The following is a 7171-nucleotide window of genomic DNA, read 5'->3' as shown; positions in this document are numbered from 1 at the left end:
TAGTAAGTCTTACTCATGCAATGCAAGGTTGATAAGAATAAGGATATTCCCTTTTTGAAAAATTTTTTAGTTTTTATTTATTTTTGAGAGAGAGAGAGAGGCAGAGCATGAGTGGGGTAGGGGCAGAGAGAGAGAGGGAGACACGGAATCCAAAGCAGGCTCCAGGCTCCAAGCTGTCAGCACAGCGCCTGACCCGGAACTGTAACCCATGAGCCATTAGATCATGACCTGACCTGAAGTCGGATGCTTAACCAACTGAGCCACCCAGGTGCCCCCAAAATAAGGATATTCTTGACCACTGATTGCTATGTTCATGAAATGGAATGTAAAAGAGGTTAACAGCAAGAAAAATTATTCATAATTTTGTCAAAGTAATTTTATGTAGCCTCTTGGAAAGAAAGGCGCAGAACAGAATAATTTTGATATTTTGAAATGGCAGGGAACACTGAATTTAACTACACTTAAAAATACATCAGCAGGATTTCTTCCTTCCTCCTCCACAGGAATTAACAATATATTTTTCACAGATTTCTGTTAGCTACTTCTATTATCTAAATGTCTACCCCTATGAATAAGTAAATGACTCATATCACTGAAATATTTCCTAGGATTTTATGCAATTTCACAGAAAATTTCCATTTTACCTTTAAGCTGAAAAATCTTTGGCAATAGTGATTAAAATACAGGAAAAGTAAAAGTTCCATCAGTGAAACGAAGGTTCAAGATGAGATTTTTACTGTATTAGAACACTTTTGCAACTTTAATATATATGCGTACTACGAAATTGCCTTTTTTAAAGTTTGGTATCTATTTATTGCCTGTTGTGTATATAATTTTAAAACAGAATTTTAAACCACTCAATGATAAATAATAAATAAAACATTAATGGGTATTTGCAAGGACAACTAGCATAGCTCTCAAAAATCACTGAGTCACGGCACCATGCCGTGTTAAGGTCAGATGTGTCCAGGGCTGGCTTCATGGGTTGCAAACAGTGCAGTCCCACAGAATCCCACTGTTCAGAGGGCCATATGCTTGGAGTATAATACTTTGAGGGCACTGTCACGAAATTCTTAAAAATTTTACTTTTCAATATGTGTTTTGTAAGTGGAGTCCCTTGGGATCATGTAGCATGCCTTGGGGGCTTGGAGACTACTTTCTTGTCTCCCTGACAGGTTCTCAGTGACCAGCTCCCTGCTGCCTGGTGTCCTCGGCCCCACCTGACTTTTGTCTCCCTACCCTTGCTGGTGAGCAGTGCCATCTTTTGCTCAGGGCAGCAATAGGATTACATTAGCAGGGGAGTTGGTGAGGGAGGCCCAATTTTTGCCATGGTCATCCTCCAGTGGGGGCCTGGGGTGCACCCCCCCATGGGGAGGTCTGGGGTCCCACAAGCAGTTTGTTTGGAGCATCTTGAAGCAGGGCAAAGAAGCAGTCATTCCTGCCCTGGGCTGGCCACACACTATAGCATGTTCACTGATCAGGACTGTCTTGCCTACCCCTGATCCAGGTAAGTAATGCATCCTGGTGCAGAGTTCAATCCCTTAGGTGATCCCTTAGGGGTCACTCATCCACAATAGTTTCAAAGAGCAAGTCCATAGGAGGGGAGACTGACTTTGTCCCCAGCCAAGGCCTCGTATTTTCATTTTGCACTGGGTCCAACAAATTTTGTAGACAGGCCTAATTATGCCTCCCACAATCAAACTAAAAAATCTTTATAGACATCATAGAATGGACTGTGGGACATCTCTTTTCAAGTGTTGTTTGTTTTTAGGACACTATTATCCTGTTTCTCTCAGTTATCAATACATAGTACACTAATTTAGCCAGTTCTTTTTGCTTAGGGGATTTTTCCTTTTTTAAAAATAATTCTTCCTTGAGAGAATAAGATGAAATAAAAAAGGAAATCAAAACATGTTTTTTTTTTTAAAGTATAAGCCTGAGCATATTCCCATATAAAATAATCCTTCAATTTAAATTCCCCCCTTCTATATGGGGATTGGATTAGAAAATTTCTATGGATTCTCTTAAATGTACCATAGTATTACCAAACCTATTAAGACTAAAGTGAATCAAAGCTAAAAAATTAATAGATCATACTTCTGACCTCAATTTAGTTAATTAGCTGTCTTCAGGGATTCTTAAATTACTATAAACATTAATTTTTAAAAACTGCACCACAGAGAAACTACAATACAAAACACGTAGCTCTTTAGCAAGTATCTCAAAATTTCAGGTATCTATGTTAAAATTAAGTAAAAGTCATAGTTGTTGTTACAAAAATTACCCCCTTCTTCCACTGCTTAATAAATCCACATTTTCAGAATTAAGGGTGAGAATTCCTTCCTCCTAAACTTCGGGTCCCCCAAATCTTACTATTCTTCTCTTGGCCCCTAATGTCCAAAATTGAGCTTGACAGACAAGGATATATGAAGTGGGGTAAAAGGAGGTCTAATAATGGTATCTGTCTAGCAGTGCTGGATTGGAGTTCAGGCCAGAAGGAACTTATGACATGTCTCTGTGCGTACACATGCCTGGCCACTGTAGAGAAGTCTCTTCTGGTTCTGAGTTGACCTATGATATCAACTGTGGTTTAGATTTAGATGATCCCAGGGAGACTAGATCAGTCTGGGGGTTAACTAAGAGATTTGGTCCAGAATTTCCCAACTTCTCAGGCCCTCCTATAAATCTTCTAGAAAAAACAGAAAATCGTAACAGACTCATTGTTCTACTTCAATCCAAAATCGCACCTTGGGTTTGAAACCGGATCAATTTCTGATCATGGAGAGAACAAGATGACATTTATCTTGATGGGAATGCTGTGCTACAGTACTGCCCTATTGCTTGATTTGCCTTTTCCAAAATTACATAATTCCCACAGGGCACCATGCAGACAGAAATACTCCACAGTGATTCTTGTGATTAGACCCTATACTGGAAAAGATGAAAACCTCAGACAGACATAAAATTTATACACACATTAAGAAAGGTTGTCATGGCAACTTTGCTTGAAGATATGTATTTTTAAATCTAAGTAAATTTAACATTCAAAACACATTTGCATCTACCTCAAAAGTTCTGTATCAAGAAAAAATTTTTTTAAATTTCCCAATTCCTTCTAAAGCTACACCTCTTTGAAAGCTTAATAAAATCCTATGAATACAATAGCAGCATACTTAAGCACATTGCAGAAGGATAGGAGAAAAACCCAAAGTGAAAGCCCAATAATGTTACTAGTTCCAGAAGCCCTAAGCTTCTCCCTCTAAAATCTAAAATTGTGAGCAGGCTGGGGCGCCTGGGTGGCTGAGTAGGTTAAGTGACCAACCTCGGCTCAGGTCATAATCTCACGGTTTGTGGGTTCAAGCCCTGCGTCGGGCTCTGTGCTGAACACTTGCTCGGAGCCTGGAGGCTGCTTCAGATTCTGTGTCTCCTTCTCTCTCTGCCCCTACCCCGCTTGTGGTCTGTCTCACTCTGTATCTCAAAAAAAGTGTAAAAAAAAAAAAAAATTAAAATTGTGAGCAGGCTATGCCATATAATCTCTACAAGGTCTTTATAGCCTCTAAAAATCAATTCTCTATTAGCTGAAGACCTTGCAACGCAAGCAACAAATCATGAAAGTTGAACACACCTAGTGCTGCCGTATAATTAAGCAACAATTCACACAAATGGCTACAATAAATACTTTTCTTTAACCTAGTCAAACCAATTCTTAATACTGTTTCATCTCACTCTGAAAGTTCTATTATTATTTCTATTTAGCATCAATGTTGACAGTTTTCCTTGATAAGACACCTAGATTCTTCTCTTGCTCATACGCTAAAAAATACACAAATAATGGTTTACCTTCAACAGTTCCTTGTGCTTCTTCCCCCACTACAGCCTATAATTGAAGCCTTCCATGTTGTCATGTGATCATCTACAAGCTACTTCCTAAGTTCCTTTCAGCGACTAACTTAAAGGATTCTTGAGCTGCTTCCACACCCAGGACCTAGAGAGCTCTGAGTGCTAGAAGGCTAAGCATTGGGATGTGAAACTTTAGGGTTCTCTCTCCTGAGTTGGAGCACAGAGGAGAGAGAACACATTTATAATGTCATGTCTGTTTTGTTCACTGCTCTATCCCCAGTGCCTAGCTTAAGACCTGGCATGCATTAAGTGCTCAATAAAAAACTGTTGTGGAGGGGCGCCTGGGTGGCGCAGTCGGTTAAGCGTCCGACTTCAGCCAGGTCACGATCTCGCGGTCCGTGAGTTCGAGCCCCGCGTCGGGCTCTGGGCTGATGGCTCGGAGCCTGGAGCCTGTTTCCGATTCTGTGTCTCCCTCTCTCTCTGCCCCTCCCCTGTTCATGCTCTGTCTCTCTCTGTCCCAAAAATAAATAAATGTTAAAAAAAAATTTAAAAAAAAAACTGTTGTCGAAATACATAGGAATAAATCTAACCAAAGAGGTGAAAAATATATACACTGAAAACCAAAGAAAGCTTATGAAAGAAATTGAAGAAGACACACAAAAAAGGAAGAAGATTCCATGCTCCTGGATAGAAAGAACAAGTATTGTTAAAATGTCACTACTGCCCAAAGCAATCTGCATGTTCAGTGCAATTCCTATCAAAATAACACCAGCATTCTTCACAGAGCCAGAACAAACAATCCTAAAATTTATATGGAACCAGAAAAGACCCTGAATAGCCAAAGCAATCTTGAAAAAGGAAACCAAAGCAGGAGGCATCACAATCCCGGACTTCAAGCTGTATTACAAAGCTTTAATCATCAAGACAGTATGGTACTGGCACAAGAACAGACACTCAGATCAATGGAACAGAATAGAGAATCCAGAAATGGACCCACAAACGTATGGCCAACTAATCTTTGACAAAGCAGGAAAGAATAGCCAATGGAATAAAGACAGCCTCTTCAGCAAGAGGTGCTGGGAAAACTGGACAGCGACATGCAGAAGAATGAACCTGGACCACTTTCTTACACCATACACAAAAATAAACTCAAAATGGATGAGAGACCTCAATGGAAGACAGGAAGCCATCAAAATCCTCGAGGAGAAAGCAGGCAAAAACCTCTTTGATCTTGCCCGCAGCAACTTCTTACTCAACACGTCTCCAGAAGCAAGGGAAACCAAAGCAAAAATGAACTACTGGGATCTCATCAAAATAAAAAGCTTCTTTCTGCACAGCAAAGGAAACAATCAGCAAAACGAAAAGGCAACTGACAGAATGGGAGAAGATATTTGCAAATGACCTGTCAGATAAAGGGTTAGTATCCAAAATCTACAAAGAACTTACCAAACTCAACACCCAAAAAACAAATAATCCAGTGAAGAAATGGGCAAAGGACCTGAATAGACACTTCTCCAAAGAAGACATCCAGATGGCCAACCAACACATGAAAAAATGCTCAACATCACTCATCATCAGGGAAATACAAATCAAAACCACAATGAGATACCACCTTACACCTGTCAGAATGGCTAAGATTAACAACTCAGGCAACAACAGATGTTGGCAAGGATGCGGACAGAGGATCTCTTTTGCACTGTTGGTGGCAGTGCAAGCTGGTGCAGCCACTCTGGAAAACAGTATGGAGGTTCCTCAAAAAACTAAAAATAGAACTCCCCTAGGACCCAGCAATTGCACTACTCGGCATTTATCCAAGGGATACAGGTGTGCTGTTTCAGAAGGACACATGCACCCCATGTTTATAGCAGCACTATCCACAATAGCCAAAGTATGGAAAGAGCCCAAATGTCCATCGATGGCTGAATGGATACAGAAGATGTGGCATATATATACAATGGAGTATTACTCGGCAATCAAAAAGAATGAAATTTTGCCATTTGCAACTATGTGGATGGAACTAGAGGGTATTATGCTAAGTGAAATTAGTCAAAGACAAATATGACTTCACTCATATGAGGACTTTAAGAGACAAAACAGGTGAACATAAGGGAAGGGAAGCAAAAATTATATAAAAACAGGGAGGGGACAAAAACATAAGACTCTTAAATATGGAGAGCAAACAGAGGGTTACTAGAGGGGTTGTGTGAGGGGGGATGGGCTAAACAGGTAAGGAGCATTAAGGAACCTACTCCTGAAATCATTGTTGCACTATATGCTAACTAATTTGGATATAAATTTAAAAAATTAAAAAAAAAAAAAGAAAGCCCATCCTCTAGCATATTACAGTGCCTTTCCTGTTGTGTGCCATTATGTCGATATGCCACCAATTAATAAACTGACCTATTGTTAAATTAAAAAAAAAAAGATGTGGTATATATATACAAAGGAGGATTACTGGGCAATCAAAGAGAATGAAATCTTGCCACTTGCAACTACGTAGATGGAACTGGAGGGTATTATGCTAAGCGAAATTAGTCAGTTAGGGGAAGACAAATATCATATGACTTCAGTCATATGAGGACTTTAAGATACAAAACAGATGAACAAAAGGGAAGCAAAAATAATATAAAAACAAGGAGGGGGACAAAACATAAGAGATTCTTAAATATGGAGAACAGAGGGCTGGTTACTAGAGGGGTTATGGGAGGGGGGGGTGGGCTAAATGGGTAAGGGGCATTAAGGAATCTACTCCTGAAATCATTGTTGCACTATATGCTAACTAACTTGGATGTAAATTTTTTTAAAAAATAAATTTAAAAAAAATGTTGCCAGGGTAAATAAGTCCCATCTCTTTGGATAGGTATGTAAGTCAGGACAGGAGTATAAGGAAGACTCAGTAGAGCTATAAGGTGTTGTGCTCTTACAGAGAAAAGAGGTAGAGATAAGGAGTGAGAGAATTTGGAATTCAGGTGGTTTGGTTCTAAGACTATGGTTGTTCCTAGTCTAGAGAAGCTCTGGACCATGCAGAGTTTAAGGAACCAGACAAGACAGATATCCCTTGAGACTATTTGTCTCTAGGTCATGTTGGACAAAATGGGTTCTGTTCTATAGAAGACTCATTCCATGAAACAGTGTGTTTTTTTTTAATGGTATAAAAACAATATTATGTTTAATATTTATATTATTGAATATTATCCAACAGTGGTTTTTATAATAAAAGATGTAACTGAAAAAAAGGGGAACCTTCATCAAAACACATTAGGAACATTCAAAATTATCAAGTTTAAATAGGCTCCTTTACAGTTGAACCTCTCAGCACTTCTGATATATT

Source organism: Felis catus, chromosome C1, assembly GCF_018350175.1.
Source record: "Felis catus isolate Fca126 chromosome C1, F.catus_Fca126_mat1.0, whole genome shotgun sequence".
NCBI lineage: Eukaryota > Metazoa > Chordata > Mammalia > Carnivora > Felidae > Felis > Felis catus.
This window is presented reverse-complemented; position numbering follows the sequence as displayed.